Consider the following 27,597-nt stretch of genomic DNA (forward strand, 5'->3'; position numbering starts at 1 on the left):
TAGCAGTGAAATGATAACAATTGATCATATTTGTTTATCGGTATGAACCTAGAGCACAGCAGTACTGCATTTGAGCTTACCACTCTGATAGTGACCTCAGAAGAAAATGGCACTCACACAATCACACTGTGTGAATATCACCCATTGTATACTAACTCTTATAGTAACTTTTGTGGATACTATCGCTATAATATGCTGAGTGTGTACCCTCCTTTATACAATTCTTAGTTGTAATGGCTGTCTTTGTACTAACACATCAGCATTATGTTATGTTGGGTCATAAAGCACAACATTAGCATGTTAAGTAAAGGCACAGGTGAAAAATGTGCTGAAGGTTGTCAAACATGTAGGCAAGCAATCCTGTTTTATGTTGTACAGTATAAGTATGTTAAAACATTTAAAAGATATGAAAATAATTTTTAAAAAATAACTAAAAAAGCTGGCAAAAAGACTTATAAGCTTGGGAAATGGTTCTAAACTTCATCACAAAAACTTATACCTTCCCTAATGTATATACAGTATCACAGCCAGTGTTTGCCCTGTTTTTTTTTTGTTTTTTTTCATTTTCCACCTTAAGGTTCCTGTTGACCTATGCACCTGAATTGATAAGTGTAGTCTAATTTTTAACATCTTCTTCTGGATGTGGAGACTCTCTCTCTCTCTCTCTCTCTCTCCCTCTCTCCTTCCTGTCTCTCATTTGATTTCTTTTTATTGTGCTCACTCTCTTTGTCTTCACTGTCTTAATTAGTAGTCTACACCACATGCATTACTCTCAGCCTTGCGGAACATGTTACAATTAGAGCTGATAGCCAAATATTCCTCTTTTGCAATAGATTAATTTGAGCATGAAGCTTATCAGGCAGGCCTTGCTTGTCCTGTGTAGCGATAGCTTTCAGTAAAAAGAACGCCAGTACAAACTAATCAGAGAGGAAGGCTGCCATTATCAGACTTAAACACCCTATAAATTGAGAGGAGACTAAAAATGAACATTTTCATTTGTCTTTCTTCTCCTATTAACAATCATTTGTCTTTTTTTAATCATTGTGTGCAGTGTATTGAATCCTTCAGAGGTACATATTGGCAATTGGATGCTAAGGCAGTCTGTAAAAAAAACCCTTAAGATGAAATAATCATGGCCTCAAAAAAAAAAAAAACCAAAAACCAAAAAAATGGCCTGGCTGGTTTAAAACAGCCGATGTTCAAAATTTCAAAGTCACCTCTGATGAATAGCGAAGGGTGATTAATTCATGATGGGATACGCCACCTTGTCAGGCCGAGCTCTTCACTGGGTAATGGCAACACATACATAATAGAACACTGGTTCTCTGCTTCCCCTCGTCGTCTGAGTAACTTCAAAAGAATTAAAAATGGAGCCATCAAATTACATCTGTTGTGCTACTTTGTTCAAACAGTTGTTTCAGAACGAGAAAGTGGATCGTATCACTTTGCTTGTCTCTCCAATGTAGTGAAAAGCTGAGATGGATTAAGTTTGCGAGAAAGGCAGTAAAAAGGTATTAATTGAAGGTATTTGATTTGGTGTTTGTAACGGTCTTGAATACATATCAAGTAGGATCCACTGAGCGGGTGTCTGTTTATGTATAATACATTTTTCCTCCATATCAAAAAACCTTCTTTGTATCAAAAAATTACAACAAAAATTGAAAATGTTGCATCTTCTCTACTGGTTTATTAAAGAGGTTTAACTGTTCAAAAAAAAAAAAAAGGTTCTAACACAACAAGTTCAAACTACAGCTTTAGTGCTGCAGTGGCGTGCAGTAATGACCGGACTCATCTGCACATCTCTCCTTCACTAAAAGAGTGAACAGTCAGTTCAGCAGTGGAATGACCTTTTCTCTAAACCCTCCAATAACTCTCCGGCTGACAGGCCGAATGAGCAGATGATCCCGGACTCCTTCATGGTGTGTTGCGACTGTGCTTGGTGCAAAATGACAAGTGAATCAAGCTTCTATTTTTACCTCCGGGTGGGGAACTTGTGTCACTCTCGACCACTGTACCCAAGAAAATCAGCCATGAAGTTTGGTTTTGGGCAATCTGACCGCTGACACCGCGGAGCTGTCACTGCGATGCCCTTCTCCTCCATCAACCAATCCCCCGCCTCGACCTCGCACCACTCCTCACACCTGACTGGCACCAGGGGTAGCATGCCAGGCCAAAAGCGTGATTGACACCTCGACCGATCTTCTGTAAACACCTTGAGATCTCAGCACCTCCAGCAGGGAAGATCAGTGACTTGTGTGAAAGAGGCCTCTCCTTCTGGCCTTGGCTCAAGTCTGCTGGCGCTTGCTATGATGCAGCCTGACTTGTCAGAGGGAGTAACAAGATGCTGAGTGACTTAGCACCTCTGGAAATGTCAGCCCCCGAGCTGGCGGACGCCAGGCTGAGTGGAGTGGGGTGTGCACAGACCCCACTGCGACTGGCTCAGCTGTTGCCTGTAAGAAGCAGGGAAGACGACACATACGCTCGACGAGACAAGACAAGCAGCAGAGATGAACCGGGCCCTGACTACGCTTTCTCACCCCATTCCCCCAGATTTCTGCCACACGTCTTACGCTTGCTTCTCTTTTCGGAGAAGTGCATCTGCTATCGCCCAGCTGCTTCTGAGGCTGCAACGGACCTTTGCTGCCCTAGTGCCCGATGTGCAGGGGGTACAACAAAGTCCATGCGTGATGATGATGTGGGCAAAAGCAGAAATGGGAGCACGCCTAAGTGCCCTATTATTGCTCTGGTGAATCATGTTAAAGGAGACAAGGCGCCAAAGAGACACCCAACACAGAGGGGAACTCAGTCACGGCACAGTCTGTCAGACTGCAGTTATTTAGCATGCCGACAAACACATTTTTTTTTCTCCCCCTGAGGAAACTCAAGGATGTATAATACAACATATTTAGTGCTACATATTTATAGAAGTCAAGCAGAAAGTCAGTTTGGTGAAGCATTAAAAAATCAGGGGATGCAGAAAAGAAAGCTTTTACAAAAAGATAGCGAAGGGAGAGACTTCGGAGCGTGATGATGCTCAGTAAAATCTAATGGGCTGTTTACTCACCGCCTGCCGAGATCCACACTGCTACATTGACTCTTGATTTATATTTTCTGATTCATAGAGGCGCATGCATCTTACTTTAATCAAGGTTCTCCCGTTCATCCCCCCCCCCATCCCCTCCATCTCACTGGCTGCCATCCTTTTTTTCCCCCACAATGCACATTAACAGCAAAAAATATAATCAGTTTTATGACAGACTATGTTTTTAGCACATGATGGGTGAATATAGCATTTTGAAAATGGCTCGTCGCTGTCCTCAATCTCCAAATAGATCCGCTGGGATGGAAGGCAATATCAGCTGAGAGGACACAGTCTCAAGGGTGTGTGTGCCCGAATGGCTGCAATCTGATGCCTGCTATTTTTCATGTTTGTTAACAAAATACAATTTGCGGGAGGAACTGAGTACACAGATAAGGACAAAAGCAGATTATTTGGCTGGGCTGACAAATAAAGTTAGAAGTCTGCAGTGTGTCTGGGACCGAGATGAGGACAAGGGTTTCCACAAAGACGCAGAAATAATTACTACTTCTACCGGGGAGTCATTTCAGTAATTGTATCATTCATTTACTGTGGAATCGCTGGCGTACAACACACTTGATTAGATTGTTGTGAAGCACTGACAAGTTCAAAAAAAGAGCAGCTTTACACACATCGCTGCCCATTAAATAAATCGACTGCTCAAAATCACAATGCAAACAATAGCTGCTACCTTTTCTCAAAGAAGGAAGAGTTTAGCGTCTCTGTTTCAGGGGTTAGATTTCAGTTTAAATTCTTGCTGGCTTCTATTATCCGATATCCAAGAGGGCTAGAAGGCACAGGTTTGGCAGATTAAGGCTGGGGATTTCTCTTGACCTTTCAGCCAAATGCCATGCTGTTTGAGGTGTACAAGCTTAATTAGATCTGATTATCCTGTTGCTTTCTAATCTTTGCCCGGCCAGTTTTTGTGCGCCGCAAATCGCTGTTGTTCATTAGTGGTGTTTAAGATGTAGAGGGCACAGGCTAATGACAAGAGCTAGTGAGGTTGAAAAAATCCTGTTGTTTCTGATGATTCCACATGATGCCCACAACTGTTGCATAGCTTGCTTTCAAGGAAGACCCCCATTAATGAGGAGGATGGCCTTCCCAAAGTCCGTTTTAGTGATGTACATACATCGTCTGGGAGGGAAAAAAAAAAAAATAATAACACGCTCTCCCGACTAATGCAGCCGCCAATTCACAGTGACATTTGCCATTAGCTCCATGCTGAATTCGACCGGCGACAAAAGCAGAAGAAAAAGCTCAAATCATGCCCAATTAACGGAGGCATCAAACAGTGAAAATCCTAGCAGGAGATTTTACGGGCAGTGCACGGAGAAAGGTCAGGCTCCAGTGGAACAAGGCAAAGTCACAGGATTTATGAGAACTAATGAGCGCTTTCGTTAGACTGAATTAACGCCTGTACACAAGCAAAATAAATAAATAAAAAAAGAGGTCTGAGTATAACATTGGTTTAGTGACACACACAAACACACATGCTTGACTGACTGACAGAGTGACCCAGACACAGGCCGAAAAGTAAATATGTTCCCTTAAATATGTTGGACTTGTCAACATTGAACAGTTTTGAGCCGTGAAGTCAGAGCGACATGACATTCTTGTTTTTACAATTTTACATTATATTTTAAGAACAATGTTCTAACATGTTTCAATTTATTTAGTTTGCCAGGATGATCTGCAAGGACTTAAAAGGCATCCTATTCATGATCCAAAAGGAAAGTATGTGCCTGCTACCAACATAGGGTCAAATTAGGTATCACAATGACTTAACATTTGAGAATGCCAAAATCAGTTTTAATGTTTACAGATGCTGTTATTGCTGTATTCACATCAGTAATGTCAATAAACATTGGTTGTGCTCCTGTCTTCTGGGATATAAAAAATTCTTCACACTGTCTCCATCTACCTAAACCACCTGAGCCTCCTATTACAATCTCCTCATTCTACTAATGAGCCCTGGGTCCTTGAATAGAGGAGAACGTATTTATTGAGATATTCGGGTGAATTCTCATACCCCCTCGTCTTTCTCCCTTTCTGAAACGATGGAGGTGGAGAGATGTAACGGAGATTGGCTGTGACAGCGCCAAAATGAGGCTAACGAATATCCTAATGAGGAAATGCCAGCCATGTTCCCGTGTTCCAACCACAGCAGATAGCTGGCCTTGAGAGAGAGAAACCCAAGCTGCAGCAAACACCCACCAAATAACTGACCTCTAACCAAAACACCAGCATGTGCACTACGAACCTTTCAACATGTTTAATACACGTTTTCTGTTTCTGGATCAAGAGTTTGTTCCATGGTAAAACTGCTGTCAAACAGCTGCAACTCTGTACATCTGTGATACAGACTAAAATTTTAGTATCACACTTCCAGAAAAGTGTGCAAAGATCAGTACTATAACATCTGAATGGGTGAAGAACAAACATATCCAAGACACATACCAAAACCTCCACATATAGAAGATGAAAACAGACATTCATTCGTGTTTTCCATATACAGCGTCTGGTTTGCCTGCAACTGGACAGGTAGAACCACATAAACCAACCAGTCCATGAAGTCCACAAACAAAGTCCAGGAAGTTATTGGCTTGCCTGGACTGTACGTGAAGTCACACCTACTTATTTTCTCCTGGTTGGATCATTTCTAGTGAGGTACAATGAAAAACTCCTCCTCTGTTTCCTGGAGACCCTCAGGAGTCACCTCAGGGGCCCAGTTTTGACAACCACTGTCCCACTCAAATCACACTCTCCTCAGATCATTCTGACAAGGCTTTTTGGAGTCAATTGTGACGAGCGATAACATTGCATAGAGACATATCAGAGATCTCTGTGGAAACTGGATTCCATTAGAGAACAACAGGGACGGGCCCCTCGGTCCCCCAGGTCCTAAAGCAGCATATGACACAGAGCCTGAGGGCAGAGGAAGTAACTCAGCCTTACATAATCCACTGGACGAGCTTCACAGGAGACAGACTCACTTAATGTGGTAGATATTAACGACAGTCCACTGCAACAGTGATAATATCATAATGATGACTTAATAAGTGACTTGTAAAGGCCAACAGCAACTTCAGACTAGAGTGGAAATTAATAAACAGAAGTGATGATTGATAGAAAAGCATATATTTTTCAATTTCTCACCATTTCTGGAACATATTACTTATCATGAGCAATTAAATCCATCATGGGTTAGCCATAAATTAAGTGTCACATACATACACTCATCAACTATTAAAAAAGTGGAGTTCAAGGAATGATATTGGATTTTTGTGGGAAATATCGAGCAGAAACATCACAGCAATGATCAACAAACACAAGTGTCAGAAGTGCTAGTTGCTGCCATGCTATGGCTCTTCTAAGGGCTGCGACCATCCTTTTCAAAAGGAATGGTCACATAGATATAGTTATGTTTTTGGACTGATGCTGAAACAAATTTTAGGAATTTCAAAAAAAGAAATAATTATGTTTATTTATTATAACGGCAAATCGACATTTTTTGCAGTCATCCCTCAAATGTTGTTATAAAACACTGAAGACCAAAATGTGTAACAGAGGCAGGATATTCTATAGTTTAACAATAAAATGACATCAGTGTACTGAAACAATAAACACTACAATAATTATAAAGAACAGGCATTCTATATTCTATACTTGGAAATACAAAAGTAATCATGATAAATCATAGTATAAGTGATGTTTGCTTTTGTAATACTGTTTCTTTTGTAGGGTATGGACTCAGCAAAGTGCAAAGTTGTGTTCCTAAGTAATACAACTGTATTATTTTTTACTTTGAGCATTAGCATTTTTTTCTGATCAATCAGATTTGAATGACGAAGTCCTGATTTGTCTGAATAACTCTGAAAATACCAACGGAGCATTAAATAAAAAGCTGGAGGCAAAAGCTTCTATAGCATGTGTGCGTCCTGATGTACAGACATGTTGAGGGGATGATGAGGTTGGTTAAGGTAGTATAGTAGTAGAAGGGGGAGGAGGGGAGGTAGGGGGATGGAAGGGTTGGCATATGGTCACATGAGAGGCACTATCACGAGTTCGAGAGCCAAAGCCCTGCCTTGTGTATGATATGCATTGTGGCAACAAACATGGATTGCGTGTTTCTGAGGCGTTTAGGTTGTATGCACGGGTGGTGGATGGGTGAGAGGGGGGCTGAGGGGTGAGGGGTGGTGGGGTTGAGTGGGGGGGGTCAGGGTTTGGGGACGTGTGACGATGGCCTGAATTGAAAAGAGCCACCTTTTGATTTTGGACGGGCCCCGTTCCTGGCAGGCTGGCCGGCCATAAGGCGGGGTGGGGCCTGAGGATAATGGCAGCAGAAGGGAGAGGAGGCCGACAGCTGGCGAATTCTGCCCCAATATGTTTCCATGAAAGAGGCGAGGAAATTTCAGAAGACGCGATGCCCGAACGACACGCTCGGCGGCAAAAGGGAAGATTAAAAATAAAATTAGTTAACATCTTGCCTGTTTCACCCCACGATGCACATTTCAGCGCAGGAAGGGGGGGGGGGGGGCAATCGCAACGGCCATTCACATTACAACAACCCCCCCCCCCCCCCCCCCCCACCAAAAAAAAAAAACCTTACAGTTAATTAGAAGAAGTCATGTGTCACCTCCTGAAGCTCGTTCAGCACACACAGATGTGGCCTGGAGTGTTTTAAGCCACTTTCCATCATCTCCCTTTCTCTCTCCTCCCTGCATGCCTACCCTGTTTTCCCATCCTAAGCATATTGTGAATCTAAAATGCAAATGACTCCCTCTTTTCCCCCCCTTTTCATTTTTTTGTGTTTTTTACTACCTCCAATCACCGTGCCTCTAATGAGGTGTAAAATATGTGCATTAATGACACAAAAGTTATTTAGATCTGGGGGAGAGTTAATTGGTTTTAATCACAGCCTACATCCATCTGGTTATGCGAGACAACAAACTACTTCATCCTGATGCCTCATTAGACATATTGTGAGTCACTGCCACTGAAGGAGATGCTCGTCTTCAGCTAGCTTCCCTCTTACACAAGCATTGTGTTTATGATCAGGATGTGCTGATGAAAGGTAGTCTGTGTGCTCTTTGAGCAAAAGAGGACAGACTGGTATCATTTTTTTTATAATGTCCTACTCGTCATTTAATAGACTATTCTGTAGGTCTTTCTTAAGGTGAACATAACCTCATCCTTTTATTAAGAGACTCGTCATTGCAGTGAATTAACAAACTGCATCATACACTTACAATATCCAGAAACTGACACCAGCCTGGCTTCAAACATCTGAACGAGCAAGGGAATTTGCAAAACACTGACTTTCAGTTGAGAGTGCAGCTCTACAAGAGATTACACTGTGAATGTGTATAGAGGAGGATGAAGACAACCTGAAAAGCTGTAAAATGATGTGAGACTGAGGTATGTTTTGATTCTTTGCTGTCATAGATGACAGATTGCTTTTGAGTAACCCGTAAAAGAACTTAATCATGCTTAGTTGCCACAAGTGGATATAACAGGAGAACTATTCCACTCTGTGGGTTAAGGTTGGAGTTGGTTGGTTTGTCAAAAGGATTACAAAGAAAACTACCAAATGGATTTCCACAAACATTGTTTGGAGGCTGGGTCTTCGCCCAGAATAGAACAACTATCAACTTTAACTTCGACTGGTAGGGCATATTTCTACATTTTTGTAAATTCCTCAGGGAATAGAAATCAGGTACATTTAGGTAGCTGGAATCTATGCGTGATAATCTGTCTATCTGGTGAGGTCTGGTGAGCTCAAAATATGGTCACCCAGTTGTGGGTTGTATAAATTCTAGAGTAACTCAGGGCTATCAAGTTTGATGTAGGCTATTAGGCTTGAATAAAAAGAGACTATTGGGCCTGGGCGTAGGCATGCACTCCAAATCTAGTTTTGCAGATGCACTGGGCATTTGGCAATAGAAAACATGTATTAAAAATTGAAGAAAAACATGAAAATGGGTTTAAGTTGCAGATTGGCTGTATGTGTTGAAAACTTTTTGGGAACAGGGTTGAAAAAAAGAGTTGACAGTTTAAGTGTAATACACAGTGGTGGATAAGGAACTATTAAGCTTAGCAACACAACTGCGGTCTTTCCAGCAGCTTCCAGGTTTTTGAGCAGCTTCACGCTATGTATTTTGTGACATATTCTCTTACAACTAAAATTACATTGTTTGTTATTAGAGTGGCAAATGTGAATGCTGCCCAAACCCAGAAACAGAAATGTAACCTTAACCAACAGTATTTGTTTTACCTTCTTACAGAAGCAGCTTAATCTAATAACAGTCCATTAGTATCACGATTTAAAAAAAAAAAACAAAAAACTTTCTTTTAACAAGATAAACTGCTTAATAAACACCATAAAGTGTCCTCTTCATTAACATCATACCTTTAAGGGTAATCTTAACCCTGTTAGAGCTGAAGCTCTTATTGACTGTCACTAAGCCTGCTTTCATATGTCTCAGTTTCCTCTCAATTACTGATGAAAGCTTCATTTCCACGACATTGCCGAGTGGTCACATAAGTTTAAAAACCTTAATTATGCCTCAGGGGAACATACATTTCACCGTCTTGAAGGGTTTCCATTGGTGGGGAAGGGTCTCTTTAACCAAAGCACTCAGCTATCTGCTGTCTGTCTCCATCCGCTAAGCCTTAAGATGCTCTCACCATCTGTTGGCAGTGTGACCATGTCCAAAGGACCATGTTTCTGAGGATCCTAACAGGCCGAGAACTAAAATGTGTGAACTGCAGGCCTGCTAATCTGAAGTGTTGATAAGAGGCATGAAAACATACCACGTGTGATTTACACCATAAAAACTAGAAGTTCACTGGGGATTCAGCCAAGATCCAGAGGGACTCAGTATGCACCTTAGGGTTCTTTAAACACATTAAACCTCAAATAATTCCCTGTTGTAATTTTACAAGTAGGATTTAAAGTTTTCTTAAAGCCACTCTCCACATTTCATAGTTGACAACGCCTGCTTGTCACTTTGAAAAAACTTGACCTCACACGGAGGAAATCATGTCGTATTAAATGTTTTTTGAAGTCCTCAAACTGAAGGAGTGAACTTTTTTGCAGATGACAAGTGCATGTGGGGGAAGAAGGGATCCGCAGATAGGTTTACCCCTGTGCCTCATTAATCATTAGTATTTGGCTGAGAGGCTGCTTTATATGCTCCTATGATTCAGGTTGTCATTTTCGGTAGTCTGTCTTCAATTTATGCTGTAGGCTCCAAATGGGTTCTATTCACACGTCAGCTAAAATGGTTTTGCACGGGTGTCATCCCACCTATGGTTATATTTGTCTCCCTCCAAACAGCAGTGAGAGCTTTTTGTATTTGTTTCATTTAGGATCACCATGCCCAGCTACAATCTAGTTGCATGAATGAAAAAGCTGTTTACTTGTTGAACAGTTTGTGTAATCTGTTTGTGTAAACTGTTAAATCCCTCTTTGTCCCATTTAGTTCAGAGGTTACAAAGAAATACACAGCTAAATACTCTTTGTTTTTGGGTTTATGACCTTGTGCAGTGTAAGAAAATAACACCTCCGGTATTAGAAAAAGATGCCAATGAATTTAATCCAAGAACCAATTATGTTTCTCTTTAACTATGTCAGGCATAAATGATTGGTAGTACATGTAAGAATTTTAGTTAAAACCCCATCCAGTCCCGTAGATGCTCCATTGTCGGCTGTTGTGTCCATCATTAGCAGGTTACACATACTGTAAATATAAACTGAAGTAATATACATCTGAGGTGATAAGTAGTTTTAGTGTAAAGTATAAATAGTAAATAACACTGCATGTTTTAAGTATAAATGATATAGGACAAATAATGATAGAAAACCTTGCATGTAGATGTCTTTTGTCTGATAAGAGACCAAATAAAAGCTACGAGGCAGAGGAAGGATGAGGAAAAAGATTTTGGTTCTCCAGATTTCTTGTAATGCAGCTACAAAGCCTTCTGTTTGTTGTTGTCCAAGAAATTCTGGCTGATTAGAAAAACATACATGTTAATTATAGAAATCAGTATAGTTGCAGGCTTGTGTGGAATAAGGAAAGTTGTGCAATTTACTGATTTGCAGGATGCAACGCATAAACCAGAAGCAGCAGTGATGGAAATTGCTGTGGTAATAATTAAGAAGACCTTAGCATATTTAGCTAAATTAAGCAGCCGGATAGGCTCCATATTTATAGCATCGTTTCCTGGCTAATTTGCCTCCCGTCCTTATGTGTGGTGTCAAAAATACTCTCTCAGTGTTTACATTCGGTTTCTCGTTTCCCCCGCTCATTCATTCTGATTGACATTTCTAAATCTATAGGGCCTGAGTGCACTGATTCCCAACTAACCACAAATTGTACAGCCAGGGAATGATGTGTGGTGACAGTCATTAATGAATTCCGAACTTTGACACCTAATCATGAAAACAGTATGCAAGTGGTACTGATAATTATCTGTGTGTGTGTGTGTGTGGGGGGGGGGGGTATTTCCTTCTCAAATGCATATTTTGGATGATTAGCATGGGATGTGCACTGACTGTTAAAGGCCACTGTGGTTTTAGGAAACATTAATAATAATGACTTCCATGATTGTCAGTTTTGTTTCGAAATTCGGAAGTCGAATAGTTTCTCCTACATATTCATTTAAAAAGTCAGTACATAAAAAAAGTGTGAATAAGGAGCTTTTTAGCCTCTTTTAGCACACTGTTTTGGTTTCACATTAGCACATGAGCTGTACAGTTCAGAGTCACTGCTCTCATCAAGCATCATGTTTCTAGCAGCAGGAAGAAGACGTTTTCAGCCAACAAGTCCTGATCAACCTCACGAATGTGTCAAAAGCATCAAACTGCAGACAGAAAAAAGGTGAAGACTAGCTGGTGAAAAAAGTCGAACATCTTTGAAGTTAGCGGAGACTTAAAAGTGGCAACAACCTCAACTCAAACTGGATAGTTGCTCTGAGTCCACTGGAAGCTGCTGTTTCCTCTTGACGGATAATTAGGTCTGTGTGTGCTTCCTACATGCTTGTTGTGATTGAAAAACTGTGAAAAGGCCTTTAAATTTTGAACGTAATTGTATTTATTCTATTTTCTAATTTTTTAAATGAGCTTTAAATTCATGTTTTGCAAAGGCGAGGCTGCAGAGCCCTCATTTATGTAATCAAACAATTAAAATCTGGCCCCTGATCTTTTCCTTAATATATAATTGATGAAATACAAAACACAGTTTAGTTGTGGCTGTTTTTAACTAAGATTCAGAAATTCTACAAATGTAAACCACGCAGGGTATTTACAAATTCTCTGGATCATGGTTAACGACTCCATTCAAAACAGCATAAACATGTCCTTGCAACAGTTGCATCATGGGAATGTATCTGTTCAAAAGGTTGATAGGGAGGATCCAGGCAAACAAACAGAGAGAGCACTGAGGCTGTAAAACCACAGCGGATTTTTACATCTGTCTGGCCTCATTGCTATGCATAGAGCCCCAAGCCACATTTCTCTTCCACCGAGGGGTAGAGCACATTGGCTATGCCACCGTCCTGACAGATTACCGCCCTAAACAGTGGTGCCTCCGCCAGTGAGAAAGAGGCCTGCCAGCAACAGCTGTCCTTTAGCATTGGAAATGCTAAGTTCCCCTTTGACGAAGACTGAACGAGAACGAGTGTCAACAATGCTTTGCCCTGGAGTGGTTGCTAACATCTTGTAACTTTCTGCGCTCCGAACCACTTCTGTTGGATACTTTTAGATCAACAGAGCAGCTGAGTTGTAATATGTATGGTAATTTTCCGTTTTTGGCCCCTCTGCTGCTTGTATGCGTGTGAAGAAAAAAACAAAAATAGTGTCAACAGCACTCTTGAACTTTTAGCCGGCTGCTATGCAAATGAGGTCGGAGGAGAGGAAAGCAAACAAATCTGTTAATTGATATATCCTGTCGGTGGAGGGCTTTGAGGATTACCTGAAGAGCTGGAGTGTCATCATCTGACGGCTGGGACACACTGCAGGAGTTTAAAGTGCATCTAATGGGGATGTTAGTGGCCGTCCTCTACAAGCTAATGGCAACCATTTTGTTGGCTGTGAAGAGGTGTCCAAGCTGTCGAGGGCCAGGCATTCGGAGTGACCGCGGTGACCTGTGGTGACCTCGGCATGCAAGTATGAGGTAAGTTCAACAGCCTCTCCAGAAAAAAGCCAGCCGTGGCAAGAAGACACTAATTAAGGTAACACGTGCTGCTAAGTCCCACAAGTGTAGCACACAGTCGGAGTGTATACTGAACCTTGTCATGTAGGTCACTTTGGAGCTTTTAGCAAAGCTATGCATATTAATGGACCTCTGCTACAGCAGTCACTGCCTCAGCGCTCATGGGGGGTTTTGTGTACTAACTGTGGGGCTCTTTTCTGAAACATATGCATTGCAAATTGACATTACGGCTGGTTACAGTTAGCGCAGGTCCCTGTGGCATTATTTAGCCACAACAAAAATAAGAGTGCATGACGCCGAAAAAGAATTATGAGCCAACCATGGATGAAATTATATTGGTAAAAGAAGTGCAGAGACAAGACCATATGCTTAGTGATATCAAAATACATTTGCCATTTGAGTAAAACCCACATGAATTCAGTGAATCTGTGCACTGTTTATGTTTAAGGAGCTAGTTACCTGAACACCAGGAGGGATGTTGACTGCATGTTAAAAATATAAGCCACAGGAGTTGAATCCTATTCCATATGGTTTCACGTCCTCCATGGCTTATGGCCCTTCTGTCATTTAGCCTTAGAGATCATGCAGTAACAGAGAAGGCTGTGTTAGGAGGTAAAAAAAAAAGAAACAAATCTAGCAGTGAATCACTGGTAACTATTTACCCAAATTACAGTTTACACTGTAATATATTCATTACACACAAAGCACTAGAACAAGAGGTGTGTAACAACAAAATTGCATATTTATTGGAGCAATTTCAACTGATATGTATCCCCCTGAAACCATTAGAGGTTTACATATGGCACTATGTTCAAATTTTTACCTGACAATATCATATGAAATTTTGGTGGCTGGCATGGGGACAAAGGAGAAATAAGGACTCCAAATCAGAGATGTTGGAGCAATGTGGTATCTATTCTAGACAACAACCGCCTCTAAATGGCTCCAATTCTTTTTTTTGGTGTCTTTGCTGGTGGAAATGCACTATATAGCCAACTGTATGGGAACGGGAGTGTGTACTTTTGGTGTGGTGCTGCTTTTCATGGTTGAGGGCAGGCTTCTTTGTTTGAAACAAGCTATTTCATAATGCTATGGAACACAACAATAATTCTGACAATAGAGAACTTGTGTTCAACAGCCTATGCTTTTGGTAAATGTTTTTTCAGTTTGGTGCGGAAGAACTTGAAGCTCTTACCACAGTCCCATCCAACACCTTTGGGATGAACTGGAATGCCGGCTGTGAGCCAGACTTCATCACCCCAAATCAGTGTTGGACCTCACTGATGCTCTTTTGCCTGAACTGGAGCAAATCTTTGTAACCAGGTGATAAAATCTGGTAGGAAACCTGAAACCAGAAGAGTGACGGCTGTCATAGCAGCATGTCTATATTTATTGCATGAAATGTTCAATAATAATTGGGTGTAATGCCTTGCTCATCCTACATCAACAGTAAAGGTAAGCTCTTTGGGGAAGTGTAAAACACGAAAATGATGAATTCACTAATCTCCTGAAGATTTTTGTCTTTTAACACAGATTCAGAATGTGTATTCAAATGTTTGGATGGAAGTACACAGTTGCCATCATTACATCAGTACCAATAAGGGCTTTTACATTACAATTAACGAGTGAATCCAAGGGTCAGCAGGCAGGAATGTGCTGCAAAGCTGCATATGAAGCTGTTCATCAGGTGACTGCAGATTTGACCCACAGTGTCTTGTTGTGTGCCCGCCTTTACTCTGATACCCTTCAGTTCAGTGGCATGCATGTGGCATGGATCTTCAGCTGAGCCTCACAAATCGTCTGCCGCCACGTCCGTCAAGCCTTGTTTACAGATATCCAACATCCTTTCCTTCTCGCTTGGCTGTCTCGCTGCGAAGTCGGTCGGGGATGTGTGATGTACATCATCGGTAATCAGATAAGTTGGGTACCATCCTCCTGCTTTCTCTCCAAAACAACATGTCCACTGAACTGAAAGCCAGAGTGCAACTGTCACATTAGCTGCCAGAGAGTACTCACTCCGCTACATGCCTGGTAAACAAACCCCGAAAGATGTTTTGCATGACAGACAGACTGACGGCTCTTTCAGGCGAGGCCAGAGCGTCGCCGAAAAGAGCCGCCATCCTCTCCTCTCTGTTGTCAGTTGAAACTCTTTAACCAATTAAAATGGCAGCGCAGGGCACATATTTGAATATGCATGACAGAATGTTGCATTTATGAAAAAAAGGGGTTGAAACTGCTAATTATATGGTCAACAGTCTATCACTGAGCTGTTTTACCTTCTATTTAATTTGCACATGAAATCTCCCCTCTCATGACGGAAACCTGCATTTTGATCTCACGTGGAATTGTGCGAGCTTTCAAGTGTGCCGCTTTAATGAGGCATTTCATATTTACTAAAAGGGAATCTGTCAAAGAATAGTGATAAAACCTCCCCGATCCCAGCTAACTGTTGTTTGTCACTTTTCATAATGAGCTTTGGCCTTGTTATAGTTCCTTTTCCTGCAGATCATAATGGAGTCGTCACAGTTTTTCACCTCCCTAAAGCTATGTACTCCTGTGGAGGCGGTACTAGGCAGTTAAAGTTATCACTTGATGAGTTTTGCTCTGAGCACTCTGGCAAAGTTGGACAATTATTTTTGAATCCCTGGGCTCTCAGAGGAGTGAACATGAGGGAAACGGCCAATTATGGAATGTGATTTATTAGAATCTGAAAAAAGCAGTGTTTGTGATGTTGTTGGAAATGTCATTAGTCCAAACAGGAAATGTTTATGAATGTGTGACTGAATGACTAATGTGGTTAAGGTCATATAAATAATTTGCCACCCCTGATCGAAACATCAGTGTAAATGTGCAATTTATTCTACTGAAATCAGAAAGTAAAGTTAATCAAAATGTTTCTGACTGACTTGTAAACACCGACTCTAACAAACCAGCAGTCAAGTCCAGCACAAACACAATGTATTTACACAATGTTGATTCCTCAGCCGCAGGGCATCCCACGGCCCAGCTGGGACACTGAGAGCCTTCTTTCCAGTTTCTGAGGTACAGAGAAAAAAATTCCAGTCAGACCCTGCGCCGATTGCCAAAAACACAGCTCATCCAAAGTCATTTGCAGCAAAGTCCATTATCATCATCACTTGTGGTGATGAATTCCCTATGATGGTGGCAGGCCCGCAGCAGCCTCCACTCATAATGACATTCTGCTCTTGTTGGCAGTCACTCCCTGTCAGATGGCTCATTCCCAACAGCCAACGTGTCAGACAGAGCACACACACAATACTGGGCCGGGCCTCGCCGCCAGAAACAGGGGGACAACAGGAATGGCGCTTGAAAGGCAGACTTCATTTGTGGGAAGGCCGCAGTGTTCAGTCTAGTCAGCATGTTACTTTAAATGTAATTATCTGTGACATTTTGATATAAATATGCTTTGTTGTGCTGTTTTTCATGTTTTTCTAAGCTTTTTAAACACAGACTGTTCCAGACATTCAGCGATGGGACAGTATTCCTCGAAAAAAATTACCTTTGGTACACAGGAAGTGACACAAATTCTATGACACATTTTCTTCCAGTTAACTTAAAAACTGACTACTTTGTATGAGCAGCGAAACCCAGCATGTCTAAACATAGAAATAAAATGTCATCAGCTACAAGAACTCCAGCTTCTTAAACAGACATCGACAAGAAAAAAGCAAAGTAGCATCTGTGCTTTTTGACCAACAGTCATTGCTGTAGTGATTCACACTGTGCCCCCGTAGGAAAACATACCACGCACTACAAATTATGCAACATTTAAAAAAGGGAGAATGCAACACACTAATGCATTACTGCTTGACACACAACTTCAAGAATATTGATCAAAGTCACAGTGGGCTTGTCATTTCAGATTTGAATCCTTGATTGACATGTCATGTAAGTCTCCAAATTGTGTGTGTACAGACATGTAAGACCAAAAGATGATCATAAAGAAGGCTTATATTGGATGAGTCTGTAAAACCCAAAAGGACCTTCAGCAAAAACACTTTTTAACATATTAGACCATATCCACATGGTGGCCATTTTCGCCTCACACCAAACTCAGGGTGGAAAGCTCAATTGTCGTACCACTGTGTTCAAGGGTGCAAGTTGTATAAACATAGAAAATCTAATTGTTGTTATTTAGCCTCCTCTTGATTGATCAAAAACTGAAACTAATGTGGGGCATCAGTCCATATTTCAAGGTTAAACAACATATCTGATAACCCTTTAGCCTCTGGCAACAGTTAACTTTAGCTTTCAACCACCTCCCGTTGAATATTTCTATACAATAGTCTTACACAATACGATAGGAAAGTCGTGAATATATTTTTCATTATCAGCACACTTCCTGAACACATTTATTCAAGCCTGGTGGAGAAATGCACTTGATGTGTTCATATTCAATGTGTTTACATGACTTAGAACATGGAACATAGCAGCATAACAATATCACAGCATTCGAGCTTCCTACCCAGGGCGTGATGTCACAGAAAAATTGCAGCCATGAGAATATGGTCTATGTTTTCTCATAACATTATCTGCACAAGTGCATGTATGGTATGGTTAAGGTTAGGGAAATAACATGGTTTTGGCACATGAAATATGGTTAGGGTACAGTAAATAATACTTAGGGGAATATCTGGGTTACAGTTTAAATTAGCCTATAAACTGGTGATTGATTGAGAACTACAGTTTATGTAATCTGCTCAAATCCACTCCAGTATATTCCAATCACATTCAATTCCCAATCTTCAATGAACACTAACTATTGAGAAGAGATAAAAAGCATCAGACTAAATATTTAGAATTGCTATGGAGGACGACTCTCAGAGATAAAAGGTTAAACTCACAGGTGGATGCTTCATAGAGCTATATTTGACAATCCAATCGAAGCATAAAGACAGACATTGTAGATCTTAAGTTCTTTCAGTTAAGTGAAAGGGAGGGACAATGATGAGCTTCCCTGATTTCACTGCTGGACCAAATTAAGGTTGATGCCCCATGAAAAGAAATGTAAGAGGAGCTGCAAGACCAATAATATTTAAAGCACCATGCGACTAAGTCATCACATCAGAAATAAAACAGCTCTGTGGACACACGGTGAGTCTACTCGCTCCAGCAGTACGACTCAACAACTCAAGATTACAAATGAGGCAAAAGGCAGAGTTGTGGAACCAGTTGCCGACTGTTCGCCTTTAAAAAGACCTCCAGGTACATGTTCTTAAGGTTAAGTCAATTTGGGTCCTTTAACTTTTGCTTGTTCGCAGTAATAAATACAATTACATTACTTACAGTTTTTATAAAAGTGATATTTGTGATTTCCAAAATATATAAGCAAAGTTCACTCTATGTTCAATATAAACAGGAGTTTACAGGCAAAAGTAGTTTCATAGCTATTCTTTTTCACACAGATCTCAAATAGCGCCAAGGGTGGAAATGTATTCTAGAAAATGTTTTGTTATTTTTTTTTTTTATTCTCTTTGTCCAGAGCCCAATTAATAAATCAAATGTTCTGTTGTCAAAATCATTTCATTCAACTTGTGTGAATCGATTGGACAGCTTATCTGCATCTCTACCTACTCACATGCCAAATGCGTGAACTCATTGTGCGTGACCACAGTCTTCCACATGGCTAGGCGGATATGCTGCTGAAGCCACTTGCGAGCTTAACAGACAAGAAGGGAAGATAAAGTACAGCCAAAATATCCAAATAGTATCCTAGCTTGACAGTGGTAAGTACTAACATTAGCCATATTTGTTGTTTTGCGTTTATTATGACAATGGCGGTGTTTTCTAACGTGAATGTCTAGTTGAGGTAGCTGGATAAGGTTAACAATGACTGCACTCCTCTTGGAGAAGTGGCTTTGGAAGGATGCCAGAAAAAAGGTGGGACTTTTATAAGTTGGATACTTTCAAAATCTAGCTTACTTTTGGTGTCTCCAATGTTATCCATCCAAATGTTAACTTATTTAGCTGTCAATGTGCAACATTAGCATTCATTTGGAGTTGCCAAGGCATCCAACAAGAAGAAAATGTCATTTTCCCTTCCTTCTTTAGGATGATAGTCAAAGATTGACTTGTAAGATCAAATAGGAAATCCTGGGAGGTGCAGAGCAAGATGGCTGAAGGTGACTCTAAGCCCGAGCTTATCTGGGGATTCAGTAAACAAGAGGCCTGGCAAGCACAGAGCTCGGCTGTTGACAACTGGTGATGGTGACCAGGTGGGATATGTTATCCTAACAGTCTGGAACTCTTGTGAATTATTTGCTGATAGATATAAACAGCTGTTATTCTTGGTAATGGAAAGCAATTAGAAACATCTGCATACTTGGCTGTGAGCGATGCCTCCGAATGGCGGCCGTGGCTCCCAGGTGCCACTGGGAAATAATTACATCATCAGGACGGGGGCCGGGGCTGGAGGACTGCTAGTGATCTGTGAAGAGCAAGGAGGAGAGCCCAAAGAGGGCCACACACACACGCGCACACACACACACACAGAAATGTGCATTAGTCAGACTTGTGAGACTTGACCTAAACTTAATCCTAATGCTTACCGTTCTTTATTTGATTGTATATTAAGTGGCACAGGCTAGGTATTCTATTAAAGTTTTTCTCCTAAATCTTATGGTGTTGAGATTACACAGTATCAGCAAGTTTTGAATGATGGGAAGCAATGAATGCTCTGGGTCCAATGTGTTAAAATCTGCCATAACTTTTTGCCAAGTTCTGTAAAAAATGTTTGAGTCTATGATCATTCAATCTGATGTTTTTCACATGTCTTTTTCTGATTCAAAAATATCATTTAGTGAAGAGATGAAGTTAGACAGCATTGGCACTGTCATCAGGACAGGTGCAACCTGACAAACCTGATCAGCATTTCTCAATAGCAGAGAGCATCTGCACTAGCCACACTTTTTAGTGTTTCAGTGCATTCAAGCATGACGATAGATACAACCACAAGGACACAATAATAAGTTTTACATTTTTGCTGTAAAGAAGTGAGGAGGGCTTAAAATAACCTCACTTCGTCAAACTGTCCTCTCACCAAATGTCTGAAACTCAAACTGCTTCTCACAGGCGAACAAGTACAAGAACACACTTATAAACACATACACCCACAGATGAAGACAGCAGACATTTGTTATGGTGATAATTAATTCTGTTTTCCAAGCAATATAAAAGATCTGTGTCTCTCTCTATGATATTTTCTGAAGTATGAATTCCCTCTGAATGTCATTAACTAAAACTCTTCCACCCATGTAAAGCCACACGGAGAATATGCCAAGGACAGACACTGCTAAAAGTGTCCTTTGTGTAGTTTATAGTTATAGTTGATATGCTTTTGGACAATGAAAAAGAGCAAAACAACAAAAGAAAAGAAACACTGTTTTTATAATTTGTTCTGTGTTTTTTAGTTGTTTACTACAACCATCAGTTTTATGAAGTGTTTTATGAGGTATTCTGAGCCCATGCTGTAATATCCTTGATCAGTTTTCGGTAGCGTTACTTTTTAAGCTAACTTATTACTTTATATCATTGCCATTAAAAAGTAACTTATTTTGTTACAGCATTACCTATTGAGAAAAGTGACACATTATTTTGTTACTTTTGTAAAGCATTACCCCCAACACTGCTTATTTAAAATATAACTCAAAAACACATTATTTGAGGTGTAACACTAACATAGTACATCACTTGTTATAGCAAATAATTCATGTAAGTACTCTAATGCATTACTTTGTAGCAACTCCCAACAATGTCCTTTATATATAATTCTGTATTTCATAAAATGTTGAACCTCGCCTCAGCCGTGCTTGTGAACAACTAAGCCTTTCTAGGATGCCCCTTTCAGGTGTTTATTCAGTATCAGACAACTTGCAGTCTTTTGTTGCACCTGATGTGTCTCGTCTCAGACCTTTGACTTCTTGCATGGACAAACAAGGAACATCTACACATGGAAACACTGGCATAATTGGTAGAATCATGGGGTTTGCAAGAAAGCACAGTGGTCATCAATAGTGCCAACATGATCCCTCACCTTTTACTCTTCACAGCCAATGGTGTTCAATGAGTCAAAAGCCAAAAGATGCTTAACGCCTAAAGGGAGAACACAGAGCTAAAAGTACATTAGATTTTTAAAAATTAGTTTCTGCAATTTTACATTAATACTCCACAATAATTCGACATTACACAATAGGTTGAGGATGTATATATTTTTTATATCATATTACATGCCTGAGCATACACTATCAGTGGATAACAAAGAAGTTGATTATACTACAAGAATGGCTGATTAATATTCGCTGGATTTTCTTATTTTTCAGTGAAGAGCCACAGGTATATGCTGTTTGCAAACTTAGTGAAATGTAACTTCTAGGGGTGTGACGAGATCTCGTGCCACGAGATCTCGCGAGATTAAACTCGACGATATTTCTCGTCGCGTTAAAAATCTGTCTCGCGAGATTTGTGAGCTATGCAAACCTCTACCCCTGTACCTCTACCAGAGAAGCTGGCTCTGCTTCTACCAGAGAATTTTGACTGGCTGTGCTTCTACTTGTGACCTGTGGGGGAAGTAATGCGCATTTGCTACGTCTAGCCTGCCAGAACCTAAAGAAGGAGAAGGAAAAGAAGAAGAGGAGGAGAAGGAGGGGAAACAGCAAGCAGCCAGAATGACGTCGGAAAATACCGGTATGACCATTGAAGATGCCCCCGCCACTTTTAAATCGTCTGTTTGGCAGCATTTTGGGTACCCGGCGGAAATGATAAATGGCAGTAGAGTGACTGATAAAACACAGACAATATGCAAACATTGTATGAAAATAATGCCGTACACCGCGGGTAATACGAGCACGATGCGGAGTCATATGCAGCACCACCACAGCTCGGTACTCAAATCAGCTTCTGCACCTGTGAAGAAAACACTAACAGGCCAGACGACGCTGACAAATGCATTCGGACCTCAACTTCCACAGTCAAGCGCCAGAGCCACAACAATAACAAGAGACATAGGTGTTTTTATCGCAGCAGATATGAGGCCATTTTCTGTGGTAGAAAATCAAGGATTTCGGCGACTCATCCACACACTAGAACCGAAGTACAACATCCCATCACGCACGCATTTTACCCGCACAGTGATCCCGAACCTCTATGAAGAGTCCAAGAGCAAGGTTGTACAGGTCCTGAAAGATGCAGAAAGCATCGCCATAACAACGGACGGCTGGACATCGAGAGGTACGCAAAGCTACATCACAATTACAGCCCACACAATCAACAATGACTGGGAAATACAAAGTGTTGTACTACAGACTCGCCCACTTTTCGAGTCCCACACAGGGGCAAACATAGCTGAGGTTTTACAGACAGCTGTTACTGACTGGGAGCTTAAAAAACCCAACCACGGCATCGCTGTTGTTACTGACAATGCACGTAATATGGATGTGGCCGTGCGCGAGGCGGGATTGAAGCCGCACATTAAGTGTTTCGCGCACACTATAAATCTTGCAACCCAAGCTGGCCTCGGTGTTCCCCGCGTTGCTCGTTTGCTCGGGCGGGTGAGACGTGTGGCTGCTTTTTTTCATCGGAGTTCAACGGCTACCGCGGTGTTAATGTCCAAGCAGAAACAGCTACAATTACCATCACATAAGTTAATCATGGACGTTACTACGCGATGGAACAGCACGTTGGATATGCTGGCTCGTTACCTTGAGCAGCAAGCTGCCATAGCAGCAGCTCTCACCAGCCCAGAGATAAGACAAAACGCCCGAAGTATTGATACACTTGACAGCTGCGATGTCAGAGATGCTGAAGACCTTGTGAAGCTGCTGCATCCTTTGAAGACAGCCACCACAGTGTTGTGTGAGGAGAGGAGTCCCACAGTGTCTCTCATTGTGCCACTTAAGAGCATGATTGAACAGAACATGACACCAAATGATGGAGATTCCACCACTGTGGCCAACACAAAGACTGCAATCCTCACGAATATTGCAAACAGATACAGTGGGGAATTTTAGTTCTAGTTTCAATTTGTGAAAGAATAAGTTTATTAACAGTTAAAAGAACATGACTGTGTAGTTGCAGCATGTTGTTACCTTTAATACTTGGTGCATGCAAGTTATAATAAAACATTTCAAAATGCTTGTGCAACTCAGTAAAATAAAAGTCTGTTGGTCCAGTCATATATTTTGTCATTGTGGTTTTCCTAAAATCTCGTCTCGTCTCGATCTCGTGAACCCAATCTCGCGTCTCGTCTCGTCTCGTGAGCTGAGTGTATCGTCACACCCCTAGTAACTTCCCTTTACAGCACTATAACCAAAACAAAGCTTTAGTAACCTGTAAGCTTGTCACTCAGGTGGGACAGCAGAAGCACCATGAATAAACCAAAGGTCAATAAATCAATAAATGAGGGAAACATTTTCAGTTATATCTGAAAAAAATTACTCTTCATTACAAAAATGTATTTCTTCTTTTTCATTGCTGTGTCTCCTGTGTGATACTCTTGCTGAGCCTTTTACTGGAAATGTCCTCCCTGATATTTGAAATGCAGTCAGTCACGCCACAGTGTGTCTTTCTCTAATTGTGTTGTGTATGGAGCCACTGACCTTCTGCCCCAGCCTCCTTCTCCCTCTAAACAATACTGTGGCTGGGAGAGCCCCGACTGTGCGATGCCTCTGAATTTACCCCTGCTAAAGCATGACTGTGACTCTCCACATACATCAATGTACGGGCCCCCACTGAGCGTGCTCATCAGCTGTAAATACCAACAGTCTGCACTGCCATGGTAAAATGAGCAGTCTGGGGGATTTGACCATGTTGTGAGGTGGCAGGTTGGGCCTGATGGTGAAATAGAGTGTCCTGTCAGCAGAAGGTCACAGGCCTGATCCGCTCTGTAGCCAAAGAGTCTTGACAAGGCGTCCTTGACAAAATGTAACGGAAATAAGTGATACATGACATCTAGGACACAGTTGAAAGCTGTATGTGGACCTTGCGTCGACATTATTTTGACACACATCAATAAAAAGCCTCACTACTTTAAGCATGGACTCTATTAGGTCTGATTTGGAGAAAATATGTGACAAAGAAGGTGATATCAGGTGCTAAACAACAAAGATTTAGATGTAGTGTTAATGTGGGCCACATTTGTTTCTACTGCAGGTATTCTGACAGTGAGTTGGAATATGTTTCATCGCAAAGTGAAAATAATCTTTAACTAATTAGAATTTATATAACTTTCTAGTTTGTCATAAAACCTCATTAGTGAGATGGTTTTGTGGAACTGTGCGAACAGCGGGAGTAGCCACACAAGACATAATATTCCATATATCTAATATTTATTCAGTATCCTAATATCCTCTTTTTCTCCACTATAAAGAGTGTTGGAAAATATATTTAAAAAATTTATGCACTATTGACAGCTGTACTGTACGTATATATTTTTGCAGTCATGTGTACTGTCTAAGTAGTAGATGTATAAAAAACATGCCTGCCTGACTTAATTGTTGCCTTGGTGTGGTGTTGGTTCAGAGTCAGATACAGGCTCAACATCTTTGCTGAATTCTTTACATTCTGAATCACACAATGTGATTGCAAGCGTCTTGGTGCACCTGTTCTTGCAACATGAAGTGTTTCTGGCAGAAGTTATTGACTTGTTTTCACTATCATAAATTATAGTGAACTGTCTGTAACCAGTGGATCGAGTTTAATATTCTCAAATCAAAAATTACTATAAGACTGAAGCTAAAAAAGCAAAAGCAAGCACTATTTGTTAGAGATTTCATCCACAAGCTTGGAAACGTTTCCACACAGAGCCATACTGTAGGTAAAAAGTGTCCAGTCCGTTGGAGGAATATCAATTTGATCAAGATCTATGCAAAAACAACACAGCAGAAAAGACCTTCCCTACTGCACAGTCTCTGCAGCAGACAGGAGATAGAAGCAGCTCCAACACAAAACATTATGTTTGTGCCTTTGTTCCATCGGTGCCTGTAATCCCTCGGGCAACAAACAGAAAATATCCGTCAGAACGGATGAACCTCGGGGCCGTGAGTCGCGGCTGTTGTGGCTGGATATGTTGATGCCGACTGGCGTACCTGTCACAGAAAGCTGCAAGCGCAGTTCAAAAACGAGGTGGCTGGTGTCACATGAGTCTGCTAAGGGAGTCGCTGACGAATATGAGCACAGCAGCACAGCACACAGAGAGTCTGTATCTGTCAGCACTTCCTTATTCTGACTTTTTTCCCTACTTAGTAGTGTGTTCGGGGTAGTTTCACACAAAGGCTAAATGAATTGGACTCTGTTTAAGTGCTAGTTTACAACATCCTGAGCAATGCCCATTATTTGAGATTCTATGTAGTATTAATATTGAAGATGTATTTCCTTCAAAGATCGATAAAAACTATTCAATTTTCCATCATTATTGTGTATCATTATTCAGCTAACGCAATAACAAGAACAAAAACAGACTCATCTCTTTCACTCAGGTCCAGTTGGCACCATGCTACACAATGCACCTGGGTTATTTTCATCACAGGAACTGTGACCTATATTTACTGTAAATTAGATGTTCACGGACTGATTCAGAGAATGAGCAATATTTTATTCACATTTAGTCACAATTATTTACATCAAAATGCCTTTTTTCCTCCAGCACAAACATTTTTTAAGCATAACAAAATCACTTTTTCAACACATTGTTTTATATAGACACTATTACATATGGATACATATGATTTTTAGAATACAAAATCTGTATTTGTTTCAGCCCAGCTTTACAAGGAATTAAATTCATATTTGAGGATTTACATCACCAAGTGCTGCTGTCAACTGTAACTGAAGGAAGTAGTTTGCTGTTTCTGTTGTGAGGCAGAAAGGCTGCAGTTAGTCATTCTTCTTTTAAACCTAACCCACTTCACTTAGTCATGAAAACAATTCTGCCTATACATCAAAGGGATATTCTGGTGTAAGTTTAATACATAGTGTAACACACCGTGACACAGAGTAAGACCCCTCGAGAGATCAAGTTTGCAGACTACTAGCTTACATAGTTTTACCAGCCTCAGAACAAGACTGCACGATAACAATACACTGCAGTCTATGCCTCCAACAAGAAACTGCCATCAAAAAGCTACAAATAATGCTCAGATCAGCACCAAACTTCAGCAACAGTACAAATAGAGTTGCAGCACATAGTTCGAGGCATCAAAACAGCAGCCAGCATCAAACAGCAGCCAGCTAGCGTAGCCGGATTTCTATTGTAAAGGGAACACATCTCACCACTCTCCTGCAGCAGCCTCATGTTGTGGTGAAGCCCGACGCGTCAATTACAGAGTGCAGTTAGAAATGCTCAATTCTGTTCTTTTCCCTTTGCTCTCAATAATAGCTTTTATAAAGTGGTAGGCATGACACATATGAACTTTGATTGCATTTCCATGGTGTAATAATCATACATTTTCATCTTGAGCTGTGGAACTCTACTGCACTCGGTAATCGACTCGCAGGAACTTCCCCACAACGACCAAGCTGCTGCAGGAGAGTGGTGAGTTGTGTTCTCTTTACAATAAAAATCTGGCTAAGCCAGCGGAGGTTTGATGCCTCAAACGATGTGCTGGGACCCTATTTGTACTGTTGCTAAAGTTTGGTGCTGTTCTGAGCATTATTTGTGGCTTTTTGACAGCGGTTTCTTGTTGGAGGCACAGACTGCAGTGTACTGTAATCGTGTGGTCTTTTTCTGAGGTCACTAAAACCATGTAAGCTAGCGGTCAGCAAACTTGATTTCTCGAGGCCGGGTCTTACTCGGTGTCACGGTGTGTTAGACCATGGATTAAACTTACACTGGAATATCCCTTTAACCATAGTTTGCCATAACCATGATCTTCCCTGAATTTAACTATGCTGTTGTTGCTATGCACAGATGATGTAGGAAAGACTTTGTAAGGTGGTGGTGAACATGTCCCTGATCACCGTTCAATCTCATCTGCTGACAGGATTTGCCCATGGACATGAAGCCCTCACTGGTGTGTTTTTATTGCCTGCCTGTGACTTTTCAGGTCAACAGATGTAGTGGTTAACATACAGTGAATTCCACTGCTGCATTCCGCCATGGGACATATAAAATCCAGGTTAAACCAATCAAAATGGTACAGCACAATCTGCATTCTGGTGTTTGGACCGGTGTACCCTTTGTACAGGTTAAGCCACCCACTCCTAATGTAAAACCATCGTACACGGTGAATAATGTGATTCTGATATAACTCAGACTGGTACAGTCTGTTAATCTATTCACAGAGACTG

At 41.1% G+C, this 27,597-nt stretch overlaps 1 long non-coding RNA gene across 16 annotated transcripts in view; it reads right to left on the minus strand.

Moving 5' to 3' along the window:
• LOC119019569 overlaps positions 1 to 27,597 on the minus strand; it is a 100,217-nt gene that overhangs the window by 39,285 nt on the left and 33,335 nt on the right. For 10 of the 16 annotated variants that reach the window (XR_005075081.1, XR_005075082.1, XR_005075086.1 and 7 more), the window contains exon 4: positions 19,640 to 19,744. This is a non-coding gene — a long non-coding RNA (uncharacterized LOC119019569). Of the gene's footprint in view, positions 1 to 13,771; positions 13,869 to 14,018; positions 15,265 to 16,262; positions 16,334 to 18,895; positions 18,977 to 19,639; positions 19,745 to 27,597 lie in introns of those variants that run through there. The other 6 variants (XR_005075093.1, XR_005075092.1, XR_005075090.1 and 3 more) reach the window with 6 other exon arrangements.

This window comes from Acanthopagrus latus, chromosome 5 (assembly GCF_904848185.1).
Source record: "Acanthopagrus latus isolate v.2019 chromosome 5, fAcaLat1.1, whole genome shotgun sequence".
Taxonomy (NCBI): Eukaryota; Metazoa; Chordata; class Actinopteri; order Spariformes; family Sparidae; genus Acanthopagrus; species Acanthopagrus latus.